Source organism: Cavia porcellus, unplaced genomic scaffold, assembly GCF_034190915.1.
Source record: "Cavia porcellus strain 051 isolate PalLab524CR breed Dunkin Hartley unplaced genomic scaffold, mCavPor4.1 scaffold_19, whole genome shotgun sequence".
In the NCBI taxonomy this organism is placed as follows: Eukaryota; Metazoa; Chordata; class Mammalia; order Rodentia; family Caviidae; genus Cavia; species Cavia porcellus.
This window is the reverse complement of record NW_026947502.1, coordinates 18,775,148-18,797,499: the sequence shown is the minus strand read 5'-3', so window position 1 is coordinate 18,797,499 and position 22,352 is coordinate 18,775,148. Positions and strand designations below refer to the sequence as shown.

The 22,352-nt window shown below is 34.7% G+C and overlaps 1 pseudogene; it reads left to right on the top strand.

Annotated features, from left to right (window-relative positions):
- Positions 1 to 363: 363 nt before the first annotated feature.
- On the top strand, positions 364 to 1,298 carry LOC100734173 (large ribosomal subunit protein uL10-like; annotated as a pseudogene).
- Positions 1,299 to 22,352: the final 21,054 nt, after the last annotated feature.

The following is a 22,352-nucleotide window of genomic DNA, read 5'->3' as shown; positions in this document are numbered from 1 at the left end:
GAATAATGTAGCTTCACTCCCTCCCGCCAGCTGCTCTGGTGTTACAACACATCCTGACAGCCACAGAGAAAAACTCACCCATGATCACTCTCACTTGCTGATTTTGGTAAGATGATATAATTGTTAAGAACAACAAATAGGGGGCCTCTAAGAGCCAAGGTACAGACATGTCCTGCATCAGGTATGGGGCAAGAGAAATGCCTCAAGAAATTGGAGGATGAATCCAGAGTTCCCCTGTTCAATTCACATGAAGCACAAGGGAAGCTAATAAGTAAAAAGATGCTCTCTTTCCAGGTGTCCTCGTGAAAGTGACATTATCTTTAAACCCTGCGTGGCAATCCCTGACGCACCGCTGTGATACCTAGAGAAGACAGGGATGTCTGGAAATCCAGTCACTTCCTTAAGATCATCCAACTTTTGGGTGATTATCCAAAATGCTTCATTGTAAGAGAAGACAATGTGGGCTCCAAGCAGATGCAGCAGATCCGTATGTCCCTACGAGGGAAGGTTGTGGTGCCGATGGGCGAGAACACCATGATGTGCAAAGCCATTGGAGGACATCTGGAGAACAACCCAGCTCTAGAGAATCTGTTGCCTCATATCTGAGGGAATGTGGGCTTTGTGTTCACCAAGGAGGACATCAATGAGATCAGAGATATGCTGCTGGCCAATAAGGTGCCAGCTGCTGCCTGTGCTGGTGCCATTGCACGACGTGAAGTCACTGTACCAGCTCAGAACACTGGCTGGGGCCTGAGAAGACCTCCTTCTTCCAGGCTCTGGGCGTCACCACTAAAATCTCCAGGGGCACCGTTGAAATCCTTAGTGATGCACAGTTGATTAAGACTGGAGACAAAGTGGGAGCCAGCGAGGCCACTCTCCTGAACATGCTGAACATCTCCCCATTCTCCTTTGCACTGGCTGATCATTCAGCAAGTGTTTGACAATGGCAGCATCTACAACCCTGAAGTGCTTGACATTACAGAGGAAATTCTGCATCTCGCTTTCTGGAAGGTGTCCACAATGTGGCCAGTGTTTGTCTGCAGATCAGTTACCCAGCTGTTGCATCAGTGCCTCCTTCTATCATCAATGGGTGGCTTTGTGTGTGGAGACTGATTACACCTTCTCACTTGCTGAAAATATCAAGGCCTTCTTGGGTGATTCATCCGCATTTGTGGCTCTGCCCCTGTCCCTGCAGCCACACTGCTGGTCCTGCTGCTGCAGCTGCCCCAGCCAAGGTTGAAACTAAGGAAGAGTTGGAGGAATCAGATGAAGATATGGGATTTGGTCTCTTTGAATGATCACCGAAAAGCAAACTCTATCCAGCCTTCCTGATTGGCAAAGCAAGGAAATAAAGCATAATTTTCTTTTAAAAAAATAAGTAAAAACATCCTTAATAGTGAGCAGTCAGCTTTCCACTGACAAAATTGAATTATCTTTAATTTTCTCCAAATCTTTCCTTTCATATATGCAAACCAGACAATCTTCATTCTCAATGTAGTCAGTATTTTTTAGACCATTATCATCTTGACACTTGAACTATTGTTCTGTTCTCCAAAGTCAACTCTGCCTTGAAATGTACAGATACGGTGGCCTCACTGTCCAATAGCATTTGCATAGTCAGTCACATGCACTTACGCTACACTCATTCTTAAATGTGAATAGTGCTTCATTCCAAATTTTAGTATGCTTTAATGTTGCAGAAATATCATTTTTATAAAGTCTCACAAAAACATATGAAATGAAATAAAATTGATATAAAAAGTTGATTAGTTTTTTCCATTATCGTCGTTGTTGTTCTGTATTATTCTACTGCTTAAAAACTGTGTCTCTCCATTTGGGATGAAAGACACACAACCTCACTTGACCCTAAAATACCCTCTTTGCCTCCTGTTAGTCGGATTGCTGAAGCAGCACCAGTTGGTCATTGCACATAAAGTGCTTAGGGTGCTATGTAACACCTGGAAGAATTCAAAGAAGATATGATACTCATTATCACCATCATATTATTTCACGCCTATCAGATGTCATTAGGATAGTTAGGTTTATCAGTTGCTTCCTGGATTACTTGCAGTTTTCATGTGCCATGCCATTTCTACACTCTTAATTATGTTTACCCTCCTTTTCATCTATATATTTTACTTTTCTTTGAAACTCAAGAAATACAAGTAGAATAGTAAAGAAGAACAAGGCGGTCTGCTGCCTAAATACCTAATGTTCATGATTTCTTGATTCTGCGCAAAATGTTAACATCTCTAAGGCTTAGTCTCTCTATAGGTCAAATAGGGCACTCACAGTACTCATTTGTTGGATGCGTGAGAATTAAATGAAGTGATGCGTATCCATTTCATAGGACAGTGCATGACACATAGCAGACATTCAAATAATATTTTCTGAATGATTGAGTTCTGGTTCCAAATTCTCAAAAGGCCTTCTCTCACACAGTCCTACCACTGAAGGATAACCCTTGTTGTAAAAATGATCTGTGCCGCTCACTTGACACAGAATCTCTGTCATACTACCGCATTGCCACTGTATTGAAGTATGTCATTGTATTTTAGCTCTTACACTCCACAATGACTCTCAATTGCTACAGGGGATGAAGAATTACTCTATACTGATCCACTTCTTATAAAATCTACTCTGGTGGTTTGCTTTAATCATTTACCTTTTCGTTCATTAATTCATTCATTCGTTCCATGAATGTGCTTTGACTAACTTCAAACCAGTTGTGCTACAAAAATCTTTGCTGTCATAAGACTGAGTTTCATGGGAAAATAACAGAAAGAGTAAACATTAATTACAATTAAAGCAAATGCATGTTGACTTTACTTCAGTTATAGAATAAGTATTCACATCCTAGATGCACACTTTGTACACACATTTGCACAGAGGCTAGAACTAGGGAAGAAATTCATATCATGCCACTGCTGAGAATCACTGACTCAATGTCTTTGAAATTTAGGATTTTACTTCTTAACCATGTCATCTCTAGGTGATATAAAGTATGAAAAGAAATACTCAATTTTCAGCTTCTGTAGCTCTGGTAACTATGTTGATTAAGAATTCTGACTCTTTTCCAAAGTGTAGCCGCGATTCTGAGAATTGTGTATCATTCACTGGCTGGTATTTTCTACTAATTCTTATCAAAGAAATTTTACATCTTCAGCAGAGAATGGGGTACCCAGACTGCTTCTGAACTGCTAAATAGGAAACAGGACATTTAAGAAGGAACAGTGTGTCTGCAACAGCTGCCCAGACCTAGCATGTAGAATCTGTTAGCTAGGCAAGCAGTCAAAAGTAGCATTTATCAAGAGCATTTATCAGGGGAAAAAGGAAGCACACAAGAGCGAGTGGTGTTGTATTGATCCACAAGAAGTTTATTTTTCCATTCTGCAATGCTAAAGCAATCAATTTCTTAAATAAAGCAAAAATACCGGCATTGATAATCCCAATGATGGTTTAAGCTTTCTAGGACAACAGAGGTATCATATTGATGTTGTAATAACACAAATACCAGGCTAGATTGTGTTTGACACATTCACTGGCAGGTTTTGATTGCTAGAATTAATCCCTCACTGTGAAAAAGATGTTCTCAAGATATTTAGTTTAAGACTGGTAAATTAGAAGGACATAAAGGATTTTTTATCTCATCTTCCCTTGGTTGCCGTAAACATTTCAAAATCACAGAAAGCCAAGAAAGGAAAGTGGTAGCGGAGTACTTACAAAAAATAAGAAAAGGAAAAAAAAAAAAAAAAACTGACCACTTCTAGTTTATGTAAATAATAGTTCTAAACATTTCTGATTTTGAATGTTAATGTTGATAACATTTGTTTTTAATATTATTTTAAATGTTATGCAGGCATGTAATTGTAAAGACTTTTAAAAACCTAATTTCATGCTAGAGATCATTAAATATTTTACTGACTACTTATTCTCATTATATTCCTGCTCATATTAAACGGGTCCACCTGTGTTGTGCTCTCTGCCAAATTTCTGAATACAATTATAGGTGAGGAGATAACTAATGTAGGCCATTTTTATTTCACTCTCAAGTAAATCTACATCATAGTGTCATCAAATATTTGTGCCTTTGGTCCACTCCATACGTTTTTCAGCAAACTGTGCTTCAGTTTTCTGGTTCAGGGATACAAAGGGAAAGATAAATGTCAGCTCTATATATGTTCTCTTCCTCCATTTATTCAATATTATCACATTCCATTCATTCAGAGTAACAATGATAATAAAAACATTCTTATTCTAGGAATGTCATTAATTATATGAAAGAAATCTTACAAGCACAGAAGGAAGGTGATAAACATACATTGTTATCATTGTTCTTAAAAGAGAGCCAGTATACCATTTTATGTTAGTTCAGATACAAACTGTATAAACCTGTATTTAAATAGAAGGAGAAATAGGATATTTTTCAAGCTACTTATAAACTATTACTCATTGAAAAATATTTTAAATTAACAAGACTATTTTTCTCAAAAGCAGTATCTAAAATATTGCAAAAAGAAAACAAAGCTCTTTAAGCTATACACATCATTAGTAAGAGCATATAAACACATGTACATATCTAAACACACATATATTTTAATGAAAATCATTCTGAGGAAAATCTCCTCCATAATAGGTGTTATTGAAAGGTCAAGTTCAAAAAGAAATGATACTGGTTAAAACAAGAATGCCGTTGGGGAGTGGTGGAATCCTCTTTTAAAATGCCAGCATCTTTTGCAAGATAATATCCTAAGAAAAGAGATGAAACAAATTTTACACTTAGAGCGTGGTGTGTGTAATACATTTAACACCTTGCTCAGTGAAATTTTACTTGCAAAAGCAATTTATTTCAGTGAAGATACAACATATTTTTCCTGTAATAGCTTGTCAAATAGCTGTAAAATTAGTCAATTAAATGTTGTTTAATGATAAAGGGAAAAGGTGTGGGTGGTTCACCTGTCAGAAGAATAGTGCTTCAGTATTTGGTGAGAAAGGACAGAAAGAGGAGAAAAAAATTGGAATCTGTTTAGGATACTGAAGGCAGGCAGAAGCAAACTGTCGTGCATTGAACTGGAGAAAAAAAGAGGTGATCAGAAGTCAGTTTTAGGAAGATTTCCTAAAATCTGAAACAATGATAAATTTTTACAAACCCTTAAGGAAAACTCTTAGTAGAGTCATAATATTCTTTGAGAGTCTTCAAGATTAGCTGATTATGTTGAAGAGCAAAGGGAGGGCTCATGATTTCTTAGGAATATTTACTTTGTATTTTGAGTGATACAGTTTGGGGGTTTGAACTTTAAAATAGAATTCATGTGATGCTTTATAATTCACGCCAGAAAACTTTCACAGGCCACTGAGTGAAATATGAATACCGAACTGAGATCAGTGTTAGATGCAGAAGCATGTTAATTTGAAACTCTGTTAATTTATCTAATTAAATAAATCAGAATAAAATTTTCTGATTCAAAGACTAGCTAATTCAATGCGCTTCAATAAACAGTTTCTTTAAAAGAGTTCTTTTTGAATTGAAGAAAATAAAAATATTATCTCAACAGTGTTAAGGTAATGAGAACCTGGTGTGTTTTCTGATTGATCTGCAGAATCTGACGTGTCTAACATCATTCAGCTTCTTCTTCTTTGACACATGGCAAGACTAATCTCATATTCCAGTTTTCTCTGCCATTACATTAGGGACTTTTGACTAATTTTCACTAAGGGCATGTGAGCAGAAGTGATGCGTATCCTGTTTGTGTAAAAATTGATATGAAATGGAAAATATTGATTCTGGTGTCTACTTTGTATTTTGTTTTGTACTTTTTTCTGTAGAAAGACCTTTTAGGTGTAACAGATTTGATTTTTTAAAAAAAGAACAAAGTTGCATTTCAGAGGTTTGCAATTTTCTGCCAGAGACAAAACGTTAAGATTCACTCTGCTAAACAATTAATTCTAAGTCTGCAGTACCTCCAAAAATTAAGTTTAAGCAGTTTATGTCTATGTGAAGTTATTACTGAGTAGGTTAGAGATAACTGATCACACAGTCACCCCAGAGCTCTTCCCTGAGGCTTGTTTGGTCCTGATTGCTACAGATCTATACTTTACTGGCCCCTGCAGACTAAAGTTTGTTCAGATTAGGTTCATTTCTGAAGAGTAAGTGTTACTGGCAAGTTCTACTCAGGGAGCCATCAAGGGGAACATAGGCATCCCATTGATAGAGCATTGCAACCTTGTACACTTTTCACACGTGCAGCTCTTAGCCATAAAAAACACATTATAACTATATTCATCAGGCTGAAAAATTTGATCACTCCTCAAATTTCCTTCTTCTACACTATGCGTTCAACTCTATGGAAATTCAAACTTATCTTTGCCTCACAGTCCACATCACTGAGTGTTGCCCTCGGATATGAACCCGGGCTAAAATGAATTAACCTTCAAAATATGGAGGGCTACTTTACATAGCATGTGAATTCTTTACTCTGAAGAATGTTAGTTCAAAGCATTCTAAGAGTACTTTAAAAATTAAAATTCATAATGCATATTAAAATATTCAAGATTTTTATAGCCCTGGTGACTTAGGTTGCTAGACATGCCAAAGGAATTTTTTCTCTACTTCATGTTTCATCTGTCATTAATTGGTCTGTTTTTACACAGGACTGTCTTCCTCTGGAGTCACCACCTGCAGTAACTTATTACAGATTCTTCAGTTCCATTATTCATATTTGCGCTCCTGCATCTAGATACCACCCTACTGTCATCATACTTTATGTGACACATGATGCTTAGAACTTGCTACCATCAAAATGTTACAAAATAAAGCAGGGGTCCCACTCATTTTGCATTAATATAATTTGGCAAGTCTCCACAGTGAGCTGGAGACTTGTATTCTAAAATTGAATAGCATTGGCACTTTAGGAACCCAATAGCTAATACATTATGCAAATAATAAAAATACCTAACGCATATGCAGTATCCAGAAATTAAGCCTCTAAACATAAAGTGGGTTACAGCAAAGACTGTGCCCTTAGTGTATCCTATGGAAACAATTTCTGTGATGAAGGCTTGGAAGTATTACCGCAGCCTATTGAGTAGTCTTTGTTAACTTCTCCAGTATGTTTTTGAATTCCCATCCAGTGTATATGTTTACTAAATCTCAAGTCATTTCAAAGGACTCATTATGGAAGGCTCAGCTATTTTTAAGGCCACCTAGGGGTATGTCTGATATATTTGATAGAACAGGTTCAACCCAACAAATCCTTTAAACTAGTTGATTCTCTTCTCTTACACAGTGGATTCTAAAAACAATAATTTATTGGAATCTTGAAGCAACTTTAGTACTTGCAAACAAATTTTCTATAAAATTTTTTTACATTTATCTAGCCAATGCAGTTGAATCACAAACATTTCATAGACATGGCTGTAGAAAAGTCATATAGGTAAGTTTTCAAACATAGAATTTAAAGAAAGCACTTACAAAGATGCAGCATAAATTTACGTTAATAAAGCCCAAACAAATCTCAAATAAAGCACTTACAAAGAGGCATCATAGACCTGCATGTTAATAAAGCCAGACAAGAATAATATCTCACTTTAATAAATGAAACATAACAGGTAAGCATTGGAATGACTTACACTATTTAAAACTTATTTAATAGAGAATAGAAAGCTTACCTGATTTTCATGAGTGCAATTAGTTTATTACACAATTGCCTAGAACTTTAGCAAATCATGCCTTTCAAAAACTGATCCCCAGATACCTGTTTAATTAAATCAGCATAAATGCTTTAGAATCTAGTTTCTCTAATCACTATAAAGAGACAAAGAATGACTTTTCTTTAAGATGTTTAGTTTTACTAATTTACTGCCTTGGTGAGCTGACCACTGTAACACAGGAGATATATTTTAATTGGCACAAAACCAATTCAAACAAGCTTAAGAGGAGGAGATTACTGGGTTAACACCTGGAAGGTCTAAGAGTAAATGGAACTCTCTTTACACAAGAAAGATTAAATGCCTTAAGCAATGCATGTCAGGCTTTTTCCCTTAGAAGATTCTATACAATCAGAGAAAAGTTTCCCAGCGTGGATGAAAGATAGGTGGCAGCGTAGTTTGTGAGTTTGTGATCTCAAAGAAGATAATCCTTTTTTTTTTTTTTTTTTTTTTTTGCATTCGTCCTTTTATTTCACGTACCTATTGCCGACTCAGTAAGTATGACCATTAGGATATAAGAAACAAGTCCGCAATCTGGATCCAAATCACAGGCTAATCTATCTGTGGTCAAGAGAGCCAGACACCAACCATAGTGATATCCTTAGCAAGGTAATATGGAGAGATGCTACATTTATTACCACCCTATATTAAAAAAAGGACAAAAGTGCCAATATTTGTATACCACATCATTACCTCTAGTGTTTTCCACATGATTCATTTATGACAAAGAATATGTTACATAGTGAAACATGGTCACAGAATGCCTTACCATTCTCAATTTAGGCATATTGAGATAAAGAGTACACATTTTATTTTTCACTTCAAGAATGATGTAATATTATAAGAGTATATAGCTTCAGTAGTTAGAGAAACCTAAAATGAAAGATTTTTTCAGTAATATTCAATTAAAATTATAGAGATATCGACATAAGTGCAGCCTCATAAAAAAGAAATCAGCAACAAGGAGAGAATTTTATGTCTTACTTTACTTCAAAATAAAAGTTTAAATAATTTCCTTCCATCAATGCTTCATCTTACGTAGTGCAATTCTCTCCCCTTATTTCAAATTAATGTATTTTTATTTGTTTTTGCTAAAGCAATAGTAACTTTAATTAGATATATTTTCAATGAGATAATAAACAATAAGAATTATTCAACTATCTTATTAATTTTATGTATTTCAAAGAGAATTTAAGAAGAATTTTATACATTTAAATTCTTTAGGGTTTCAAAAGAGACAAAAGCAATAAAATAATGCAGTGATCTTGAAAATATTTAATGACCTATTTGGTCTTTTCAAAATTTAATAGTTAAAATTTTGAGGACATCAGTAAGATGGATGACTAACAAGATAGCTTCTCTCCATAAACAAAAGAAGAGAAAAACAAAAGACAAAAGTAACTACTATTTTACTGAATGCATAAAGCCATGATGTAGTGGGACATGGCAGAGATTGCTAGAGCACAGACACACACCATGACCTTATAAAGAAAGGAACTAAGCACTGAGCATCTATCACCTTACTTCTCAAAACTGACCAAAATGGGACTGATATGGCCAAGAAAGGTAGGAAAGCTCTTGCTAATCTGCATGACACAAGCAACACTCGAAGGATTTACTCCTGGAAATAGACACAGGATCTGAGCTGAGATTTGGGAGCCGTTAGGTTAGCAGACAGCTCTATTTCTCCAGGGAAAAAGCTGCCCCAATTCAGGCTACACATAACTACTCCTGACCCTGAAAGCAGCCAGTCAGCCAGCATTAACTGGCCAGACCCATCAAGGGCCACATCAAATTAGGTAGACATCAGTGTCCACAAACGCATTGCCCAGGGAAGCAGCTGAGCAGCCCACCCAGAGAAGCTTTGGTTGCACTTCTTGAAAACAATTCAGTAGTTCCAGACCACCTTGTCATCAATAATCAGAACACCATGATACCCCTAAAAGGTCAGCAAAATTAGAGTTAATCCATACTATAAATTAAATGGATCAAATAGATATTTGATAGCCATTGCATCCAATATCTGAGGACTCACATTATTCTCATCAACCCATAGAACTTCCTCTTGGATAGATGATATATTGAACTATGAAACAAATTTCAAAATTAAAAAAAAATCAAAACAGAATCATTTATTTCCTGCTATCACAGTGGGATAAACTAGAAATCAACATAAAAAGAACTTTGTAACTGTAAAAATACATGAAAATTATACAACATTCTCTTCAGCAACCAATGGGTTAATTATAAAATCAAAGAAACACTTAAAAATTTAGCAATCAAATGAAAATGAAGGATATATAGAACAAGATTGGTTCAAAGCACAAAAGACATACAAACAAGACCATCTATGTTTTATGTTCATACAATAGATGAATTAATATTGTTAAATGTTCATAAGACTCAAAGCAATCTACCGATTCAATGTTCTTCCTGTCAAAATACTAATGAAATTCTTCATAGAATTTGAAAACAACAATTTTAAAAGAAATGAAACTGATGACAGTATCTGACTTCAAAACACAATACAAAGCTACAGCAATGAAAACAGGATGCTACTAGCATAAAAAGACACATAGATCAGTGATACAAAATGGAAAACCTAAATATAAATCCATGCATTTACCTGGAGGTGATTTATAACAAAAGCATCCAGAATATAAATTAAAGAAAATATAGTCTTCAATAAATGATACTGGGAAAACTGTACATCTATATTTCTAGATATGAAACTATTTACCTTTCTATCATTGTATACAAAATCAACTTCTAAAATAGATCAAAGATTTAACTTGGACTGAAAACTATGAAACTACTAAAAGAGGAAAGGAAAGAAAGAAAGAAAGAAAGAAAGAAAGAAAGAAAGAAAGAAAGGAAGAAAGAAAGGAGAGAAGGAGGGAGGGAGGGAGGAATGAAGGAAGGAAGAAAGGAAGGAAGGAAGGGAAAAAAAGAAAAAACAAGGAATGAAAGATGTCTTAGGATGTTGCTCTGGGCAAGAATTTTTGACACAATCAAAAATGCATGGATGACAAAGACAAAAATTGACAAATGAGATTATATGAAACAAAGAAACTTCTACACAGCAAAGAAAAAATCAACAAAATAATGATATAACCTCATACAATAGGAGAAAATATTTTCAAACTATGCATCAACATTAGATTAATATTCATAAGATGAGACAAAAACAGTAAAATAATAGTGATTTCCATAATCTGAGTTTTGAAAAGGCAAATGACTTCAATAGATACTCCTCAGAAGATAGACAAATATTTGAGAAATATATGAAGAGATATTCAACATTACTAATAATCAGGGAAATGCAAATTAAAATTCTGAGAAACCATTTTATCTAATTTAAAACAGCTACTATTAAAGAGACAAACAACAAGTCCTCGGAGGATTTGGAGAAAGAGATCTCTCATGTATTGTTTGTAGAAATCAAACTAGTGAGGTCATTATGGAAGAGAGTATACAGATTGCTCAAAAACCTAGCAATAGAACTACTATTGTAGGACCTGGCACTGCCATTACTTAGTATATTACCGATAGAAATTGAATCAGTGTATTGAAGAGGATCCTGGGCTACATACTATTCCTATTGTGGCACCATTTACCATAGTCAAGATATGAAGTCAATCTAGAAGTCCATGGACAGGTGAATGCATGGATAAAGAATATATATATGATCCTTATGTACAACAGGATACTATTCAGCCAAAAGAAGAGTGAAATACTATCATTTGGAGAAACATGGAAGGAACTGAAGGATAATTTGTTGTGTGAAATAATCCAGGCACATAAGACAAATACTACACATTCTCACTTACAAGTGAAAGGTAAAGAGTTGACCTAATACAAGTAGAGAGCAGAATAGTGGATACCAGAACCTGGGGGAAATGTAGGGAGGGTGTAAGGGAGGAGGGAATAAAACAAAAATGGATAACAGGTGCAGGTATGCAGTTAGATAAGAAAATTAGCATTTAGTTCTATACCACAGGATAACTACGATTGATAACAATTAATTATATATTTCAAATAGCTATTGGAGACAATTTTCAACATTGTCTATACAAAGAAATAATAATACTTTAGATGATAGATATGTAAAATACTGATTCAGTCATTATATGTTATATAGTTATATGTATTTTAGCTTAGTTGCCAATACCCACCTATTAGAAGTAGTCATTAAATTAATACTAAATGTCACATATGTTGCACCATCAACAGAAGTAAAAAAGAAAACATAAGGCTCAACTTAAACAAATACTAGAAAAGGAATAGACACACGCCTATCTCATGTGCCCAGGTGAATTGACTTGCACTGTGTTTGTGGTTCAAAATTTGTACAAGCTTGAAAAAAAATGAAATCAACCCCACTGGAAAGAAACATCATGTCTTCCCTGCATTGCATCTTGTTTTTCTCTGACAACCTCATGCTTTAGGGTACCTACAGCTCTGCAAGCAGATGTAAGAGGTTGTAGCGATAATCACTTGTGATGTTATATATCTGTGACTTGCTGTCCACTCTCCCTGGCCCCTATTCACCGATTCATTGGCCTGTTCACAGGCACTCACACCCTGTCTCCACAGAAATGCTAGGTGCATGAAAGTGTTCCTAGTTATCTTCATGAATCTAAAAAAAAGTCATTGAACAGAATTAAAATCAGAGGCATAAGATTTAGGTGATGATAAATACTATGTATTATTAATAATCCTATTTATTAGTAGTAAATCCATGACAGCAAAAACAGAAGCCATAAGACTTTTGAGGTCTAATCTTTGAAGGCTCTCAATATTGCTTCTGTGTCATTCTGTTGTTTAAAATAAATCACAAAATCTGTTTTGGTTGAAGAGAAAAAGACTTCACTCTATCCCCTTCCTCCTCTTGCTCCCATTCCTCCTCTTCCTCTCTCTCTCTCTCTCTCTCTCTCTCTCTCTCTCTCTCTCTCTCTCTCTCTCTCTCTCTTCCACCTCTCTCTGTCCCCCTTTCTCTCCCTCTCCCTATCTCTCCTTGTCCTTCTTCTTGTACATGTGTGTACGAGTGAGTATGTGTGCATATTTGTCACTGAGAATTCAACCCAGGATGTTCTACCACTGTGCTAAAATCCCATTACTTTTTATTTTTGAGACAATGTCTCACTTCAGAGTTCCCCAGACTGGTCTAAATATCTGATCCTCCCGCCTCCGTCTCCCAAGTGCAGATTACAGCAGGTACTTCCACATCCAATTTATAAACACTACTCTTCGATAAGAAGGAAATAAAAGTTGACTTGTGAAAAGGCATGCAGAGAGGGAAATTTTTCATATTCCTCTTTGCAATAATATACCACATAGGAACACTTTTAGAAGTAAAGTTATCCTACATTATTGATTATGTAACTCTTAGACTTCTCAAGCTTTTAAGGTAATAAAATCCCCAAAATATGTGACCTGTCCATACTCCAAAGTATACAAAAATTCTACATATTTTGGAGATTTCTTTATCTTTGCAATATTTCTTTAGAAAGTAGATTTAGTGTATATTATGGAAAATGCCCTTCCAAATAAACAACTGACGTTCTCTTTACTTGTGCTTAGAACAAGCAGTTCAATATCTGATCCACTGCTGAGCCCCAATCCCCTGCCTCTTCCCTGCAGGCTGGCAGTTACTTTGAAGGTTGAAAGCTAAGCTATTAGCTGCTAGGGCTCAACTTCATGGAGTAATGCTTGAATTACAGAGGAGAGTTTTTAAAGATCTAAAAATCTCTAAGAAAATTTACCTATGAAAATAGAATTAATGATGTAAGTTGCTCTAGTAAGGAGTTCCTCAAATCTTTCTAGCTTACTTTATATATAATGGACCCAGAAAATATAACTAATTCATTTTAGTCAGTACCATAAAAAAATCAACCTTGATATTATACATAACAGAATAAGTCCAAGATTATAGCAACTAATCTTACAACCACTCCTATAATACCATTCATACATATAAAAATACAGATTCAGTTCCCTTACCATCATAGCCATGAATCTCAGATTGACTATGGCTTCTGTGAATATGTGTACACATATATAAATGTGCAAGTGTTTACATGCATGTATATTTACACACATATCTATATACTTATGTATACAAGTAGAGATGGCATGCAACTTCCAATGGTTCTGTGTCACACCGATCCAGAAGGGACACCCATTCAGCAGAAGGTCTACTTCCAATTTCAATGTTTGATCTTTGCCCAGCTCAGCAGAACGCTGACACAATGTTCTCTAGCAGTGCTGTGCAGCTCCAGCCAGCCACAGAGTTCAGTAAATCATGTGATTCTGACACTAAACAATAAGGTATTGTGTATGAAAACATGTAGACACACATACATTTGTATCTGCTTATTATTTTTCAGGCAGAGCAGACAACACTACCTGATCAACTGCTTATTCAAAATGTGTATGACTCTTTGTAATTAATTGCAGAAATATTTTCATTCTCAATGAAACTAGTAAGTGCAACTAGTAAGTTGCACTAATGAAAGGTGACCCACAATTTTTAAAGTGAGATAATTTTCATGCAAAGAAAATTGAAATACCATCTCAAAATTTATTTTAAACATTTAAATCAGAATTTCTCCCAAATAAACACCTTTTCACAGATTTCAGAATCTTTTTACTTTTGTTATATGATGAATGTTTATTTCCTAATCAAGTATATGTTTAAAGTATAATCCCCAAAATGGTGATATTTAGAAATGAGGCTTTCAGGAAATAATTGTGAGGTACATCATAACAGTAGAATCCCCATAATGGGATTAAAGTCTTGAAACAGATAACTGTTAGGAGTGAGCCTGAATTTTACATTCTCTCTCTGTTTCTCTGTCTCTGTCTCTTTCTTTATCTCTGTCTCTGTCTCTCTCTCTTTCTGTCTCATTCTCTGTCTCTCCCTGTCTCATTCTCTGTCTCTCTCTTTCTCTGTCTCTCTCTGCTTGTCTGTCTTTCTGTCTCTCTCCTTTCTCTGTCTGTCTTTCTCTGAGCTGTATGGCAACCTTGCTTCAGCTTCTACAATTACGAGAATTACATTTATGTTGTTTAAGCCATATATTTTTTTTGTCTCACTAAGATAACGTTTATCTTCTTCCATTAAATCTCATGCTTTTAGGGACAATTTGGAGTTTACAAAAATAATTTCACAATGTTGTCTCACTTAATTCTTACCATAATACTTTAAATGTTATTGCCTTCATCTAAGAAAGAAAATCTCAGAAGCATTGCAATAACTTAGTCAATATCAAAGACATGTTGCGTCATTCCACAGTGCAGTTCCTTCTTTAAAACATCCGCACCTTATTGCTTTTCCTTACTACAAAAGGCCCATGCCCGCCCTACCTCGTTCTATGCTAATACTCTACTATGTACCACTGTTGAGTGTCCTTCGTAAAAGCTTTCCTGCATATTGGAGATGCAAAGATGCGTTTAACAGGATCATTGCTTCCAGGAGCCCAAACTCTGTTTATTAATGAACCAGATCCAGTTGTTGATTTTGTCCAAGTTTCTTCTCCTTCTACCCTTTATGTCAGTAGCAGATGAAATTTTTCTATTAAACAAGCAGTTCTTTTTTAATATTAAGTGTTCACTATATACCAATTTCTGTTGACTGATTTGGGCTTCACTGCAATCCTAGGAGGCAGGAACCATTTTTATTTTTGTTTTATGGATTCAGACATTAAGGCAAATACATATTTGAAAAAAACACATATAACAAAGAGCAGGTTTGTTTTGAACCCAGGAGGTCTGATTGCTGAGTGTGTGCTTTTAATCATTTCACTAAAATGCCTCTCAGAAATGGAAACGGATCATTTATTATGTCACTCCTTGATGAATGACCAGAAATGGTCCCACATTCCCACTGTGCAAAGGTCTGCGTGTGTTTTCTAGATCTTCACTATAATGTTCCCCATCTTCCCTGATAACCTTCTTTAATTACCACCCTGACAACTGGACTGCAGTCTTCTCTCTTTTGCAAAACTCTCTCTCATTGTCCGAGTGCTCCTTTTACTTGAAACTTGTCATCTTCACAACACTCTTCTATGCTTTAAAAAAAAATTTGCCTGTATCTGAAAGCTTTTATCTGGGAAGATCTGCTCACACCTCCAAATCACTGGGATACATTTTCATTACAGAGAGACTATTACAGCAAATAGAACAATCCACGCTATCCTCTCATTTATTCATCTCTGTTTTTCGTGTTTGCTTATTGTTTTTGTCCAGACTTGGATTGCATAAACACATCACACATAAACTATCCTATAAACTATCATACTGTGTATTCATTTATAAGTTATTGATGAATAACTTTTGAGTCACTCAAATTATACTTCCAAGAAATATACAGATACCTGCACAAGTATTTCAATGAAAAAGCAAACAACAAAAACATAAAGTTTTCCTGGCCTTCATGAAGAGGTATTATATTAACAGACAATTTTTATGATATTGAAAAGTGAAATCATTCACTCTGATAATTCTGGCATTAATATATGATTGAGTACCAAGAAGAGAAACTTTAAGGCCATTATAGTTCCAATTCGCTGTCCACATTGATTAAGTGAGAAAAGTAATTTAGCTTTCACCTTCGTGAAATTCATGTGTTTTCTACTGAAATTACTCAATTGATTTCAATAGAGATTTATGACTTATTTCCCATATCTAGCCAAACATGGCAAATTTACTACCTAAAAACACTGACACATTTGACCTCTGATCAAGATATGGGAAAAGTCTCTCATTTTATTGGTTGTCTTTCCAGCAATCTATTTTTTTTTAATGCTTTAAGATTTCTGAGGTGCGGTGCTGGAATCTAAACTTTCTTTTTAGTGTCAAGGTTTAAATCTTAATTTTTTCAAGTCTTTCCCAGAAGCATGACATATTCAGGTACTTGAATTGTTATGATCTATTCATAATTTTATCTTATTGCAATTCTAATGATTTCGCATTTTAAATTTAAAACATCCAATTAGTTTATGATATCAAGGGACAATTCTAGGAAATCTGCTTGGCCAGCAATCATTTTGAAACTGAGTGATAAAGAACCAAACAAAGAGCTCTTTTAAGCCAGTGTAGTCAAAACCAATGAGTAATATAAAATGGATAAAGGAGAAGAAGGGCTCAGAACCTCACTAATGCAAGGATGTGATAATGAGGTAGATGCATTCTCTCTTGGAAGTGACAACCAGAATTCAGTTTAGAAGTCATCAACTTTTGAAGCTGGGAGGAAAATTTTAAGAGAAAAACTGATGAAAGTTCTCCATTTCTCAGCAGCCAATTATCGTCAAAACTTAATTTGACAAGTTCTATTTGCAATGGATATTAAATAACTGGTCATAAAAGATCATATTCTAAGAAGCAAGAGATGATGACTAAAAGTTTCACTCTTTTTGGAACTTTGAAATCTGCAAACAGAAGGTGAAATGTGACAGTTTGGTCATTTAATTGTTAATGGTATTATATCTGAAAAGATATAAAAATGAAATACTAATATTAGATTATTACACTCGATTCCATTTAGTCTATCAACATTTATAAGTGTCCTATTTTGGTCCAGTTCTGTTAGCCATTTTTATTTATGTTATCTCATTTAATAACCTCAGAATAAGGTGAAATAAGTAAATTCTACTATCCTGGGTCTATTCTATATTCAGGTTGTGAATAGTTTTGACTTTATGAAGTCAGTTAACATTAACAAATGCAATATCTGAGATTAGTTTTCAGTATGCCTTAAAAATTTATGCATCTTCTTTAATGGTCTATATATTTTCCAAGCCATCAAATACATTGTGGTAAGGATTATCTACAACTGAAAATTTGGAAGATAAATTGCAAACTATTCTTTTGACTGTGAAAACTCAACTCATTAGAAACTTTTTCAGCCCAGGCAATTTATCTTGCTCAGAAACTAAGGATTTTCTCTTAAACATGTCATTGAGACTGTACTTGAAAAGTAAAGTTTTAAGATTTAAACTCCAACCTCTTCTTAGCACATGAAATATTACATGAGTAGTCTCTTCATTTCCTTAAAAGAAAAAGTTTTCTCTGCATTGAAATCCAGGCAAGAAGATTTTCTGTAACTTTAAGTTGTATATCAGACACAAACAAAATGCTTTCTGCAACCCAAATGATCATAACCAAGATTTTCACTCTGGAGATATGTCAGCACAAACATTTTTCTCAAAACATAATTTTAGGTGTTGTAACAGCAACCAGTAAAATATTTTTGATGTATCTATATAAAACAGTACATAAAAATGTCCCTCTTATAACACTCACTTGTGGAGGCAAAGGTGACCTCATACCAATAGAAGCTGACATGCTGAAAATGATTCTGTCTTCTATTTCACTGCATTTCACCTCCACTCCCCAGACTGCCTACACAAAATCAAATTAAACATCCAAATAAGGGCAGATCAGTCCAGCAGAGTTTAGCTTTTGTGATGATAAAACAATTGGGCCATTAAAATTAGGGGCCCTATTTTTAAATGATATCAAATGAAGAACAGTTGTGTGAAAATTTCATAAAATATTTATCAGACACCTATATGAGCAAAACTTTATATCAAGGTTCAGCAAACCTTATGCAAAGGGCCAGATCAATTTGTAAACTGTAGGACCTCTTCCATGGCTACTCACTGCATATGGTTGTAGCACAAAGGCAGTTATCAACAATGCATAATAATTTTCATGCCTCTGTTATGAGAAAATTTTCCTTATAAACACAGGTAGCAGCCATAGTTTCATGGCTTACTGTGTTTTGTGTAGACTTTCATCACAGAATGATGCATGACTGACAAATATGTAATCAAATGAAATAGTTCTAGTTCAAAAGGAGTCTTAGTTTTACATAATTGAAACAGACAAATAATGAAATGATGAAATAAAACCGCAGCAAGTTCTATGCAGAGTACAGAACATCATAGCAACTGTGCTGGTTCTTGAAGGATGTTTAGAATTTTACCAACTCATTATTGGGGTAGACGGGAACTCTACACTGTAAGGCTACCATCGATAAAAAGGCCAAAGAGTAAGTGAATGACACAGATCAGGGTGAGGAAGAGATTCCATGTAACTACAGCAAAAAGATCTTTAAGAGCTAAAGACAGCTCAGGCTACATGGTTTTCCCTTGAATAATTGAAAAAATTAGGTTTGATGCTTTAGTTTCTGGAAGATTCTTAGTTCAAAAAGCACACATATCAGCAAGTTAAACCTGGGTTACTTTTCACCTAACAATGTCATAAATGGGACAAAGATTTTTACTTTAACTTTTTATCCCTTTATACACTTTTTGTAGGTCACAGTACACATGCATTACTTTTGAAGCAGGACAAGATATTATTATTATTATTATTATTATTATTATTATTGCTCTATTTTTCTATTATGTAATAAATTGTAATTGAAACTACATGTTTAAATTAGTTTTCTCATACAACAGAAGTGTACAATTGAGCCATTGCTTAATCTCTGCTGTTGTAAGACATGATATGATGTAATATAAAATATCCTGTGCAACAAGTATGGTTTTTCATTAAGGAGTAAAATGAGGGTAGAATTGAGCCACGTGGCAAGGATTCCACAAGACTTTCACCTCCCTGATGTAAGGGCTGTGTCTGTTACACAGAAGTTACTCCACAAATATATGATTTTCTCTCCAAATATAATAATTGGCATTTTGTGGTTTTAGTTACTGGTATGCAATAACATTTTTTAAAATACTACATGGAATATTCCAGAAAAGAAATGTATAATATTTAAATTGCATACAATTCTGAGAAGTAGGGTGAAATACAGCACCAACCTACCAAAGATGTGAATTATCATTTCATCTAGATTATCAAGACTGTACATGCTATCTGCCAGTCAGTAGCTCTCATGATTAGCAAATTGACTGCCTTGGTATTACAGTGCTTGTGTTCAAGCAACCTTGATTTTACTGAAGAATAATTCCCAAACCACAAGAGCAATAAAGCTCGTAAGTCAGTAAGCCGAAGAGAAGCCTTAAAATCTTCCTTTAACTGAAAAGGTAAATGCTTTTTATCTATAGCATATATTATCTGTAATACACACACACACACATACACACACACACACACACACACATATACACATACATACTTTGAGATTATCAGGATCATAAGAAAGAATGACTATTTCACCAGTGAAATTGTAAAGAAAAAGAAATCTTGGAAATGTTTTACTGCAGAACCTCAAATGGTAGAAGTGATGGCTACATTGTTGAGAAATTCTTTGAACTTGAGAAATACTTAGATTCACCTCATTTCCTCTTATCACATAGGCACTGTATCACCTCACTTTATCACAAGAATGATGAGGACAGTGAGATAGTCTTAGAGACTACATTATCTTACCATAAGTCTTATTGCAGTATATTTTTATGATAGTTAAATTTTATTATTAGTCATCACTGTTAATCTCTTACTATGCCTAATTTATAAATTGAACTCATAGGTATATATGTAAAGGAACAAACAAAGTATATACATAAGATTCAGTACCTTTTAAACTAAATAAAGACCTTGGGAAACATCACTGGAGACAAGGAGAGACTACTGTAATGTCAAATGTTTTTCTTAGGTAAAGGAATTACAGGATATTCACAAATTTCTGGAGTATTCCTAAGGCAGGTAAAATTATTTTTTACAGTTTGCATCTATTCACTTCATAGATAGAAAAGGTCCCTGGATTTTGTTGGCAAGTCCAACCATTTCACTCTGAACATTTGCACTTAGTTGGGGCTGATCTCACATTCAGATCTAGAATTGAGCTTTTATTGTGCTTACGCCAAAGATACATGGCCTCTCTGAGCACATAACTGATCAAAATAAAATATGATCAAACAGGAATTTTGGTCAAAATTTTCTAACAAAGTTTCCCTTTCTTAGAAATTACTTCCAATAATTTATTTTATTTTAAAGAGGGTAAAACTAACCATAACATAATAAAACAAAGCCAATCAGAAGAAAACAATGTAAATGACACAGATTTTTTTTTTGTCTTTTTCATTTTTATTGGTACCGGGGATTGAACTCATGACCGCCTGCTTGCAAGGCAGGTGCTTATGCCACTGAGCTAAACCTCCAGCCCCCAATGACACAGATTTTAAAGCAAGATGACAGGAGATCATCCCTGCCACTATAATGTCCCTTGTTTTCTTCTAAATAGTTGTCCATATCTCACACACTATGAATTCATACAAAAAAAGTATTAAACTGATCAGAACAGAGTACTAAAGGTATTTATAGGCCTCCAAAACTAGACAATAGGGAAATCAACAATGGCTGCCAAAATGTTTCTCGTTCTCTTCAAAATAGCTGTCTATACTTTCATGTATGTTGAAATTAAACAATACAAAAGAGAGTAAAGTCACTCTGAACAAAGAATAATAGCATCTGGATTTCACAGCATGATGATACGGAGTCAGCAATGGATAATATACTGTTTCTTTTTCTTCAAAGTAGCCATTTGTTTCATCATGCATTACGTAATCAATTCCATAACTTGTTTAGGAGAAGTTCTATGCATGTATAAGTCTCTCTATATATACCTATCCTTTCTGTAGATATAAAAACAAGACTAAACTAAACAAAGCAAATTACTAGGTAAACATGAAACAAAAAAGACAAAGAAGTAACAGTAGTAAACAGCCCAAAACACTGACAATATAGGCCTTCAAAATAAGGTGGTAGGAGCATAACTAGGGTTTTTATTTTACATAATGATCTCCAACAGTTCTTCAGATCACCATACACTGACATACACAATTGTTCCAATCCTATCAATGTTAACTGTTTTATTTCAAGACCTTATAGAAGTTGTAGCACAGTCACCTTAGCTATTCACAAATGAGTTACCAAAGCTGCTTCAAAAAGATGTAAAACTGCTGAATAACCCAATTTCAATTAATGAAATTGAAAATTTAATTCAATCCTAACCAACAAAGAAAAGCCCAGGCCCAGACAGATTCACTGTGGTATTCTACAAGAAATTCAAAGAAGACAATGCTGATACTCCTCAAATTCTTCAATGAAATTGAAAGGGAAGCAATTCTCCCTAACTTATTCCTCGAAGCAAATATTACTCTAGTACTAAAACCTACTAAAGACCCTACTAAATATCTCTAATGAACATAGATGCATAAATCCCCAATAAAATATTGCCAAATAGAATGCAGCAAATCATCAAGGAGATTATGCACCACGACCAAGTGAGATTCATCCCAGGAATTCAGGGATGGTTCAACATCCATAAATCAAAAAATGTAATCCACCATATGAATAGAGGCAAAAATAAGAATCACATGAATATTTCTATAGACACATAATAGGCTTTTGATAAGGTTCAACACTTATTCATGATAAGAGGCTTACAGAAAATTGAAATAGATGGTCTTTAACTCAATATGATAAAAGCCACCTATGACAAACCAACAGTCAGCATCATATTAAATGGCCAAAAACTAAAGGCCCTTACCCTAAAATTGGGAACATGACAAGGATGTCCATTATCACCACTCCTATTAAATATAGTTCTGAAAATACCATCCAGAGCAATTAGACAAGAGAGAGAAATAAATGAAGTAAGGATAGGAACAGAA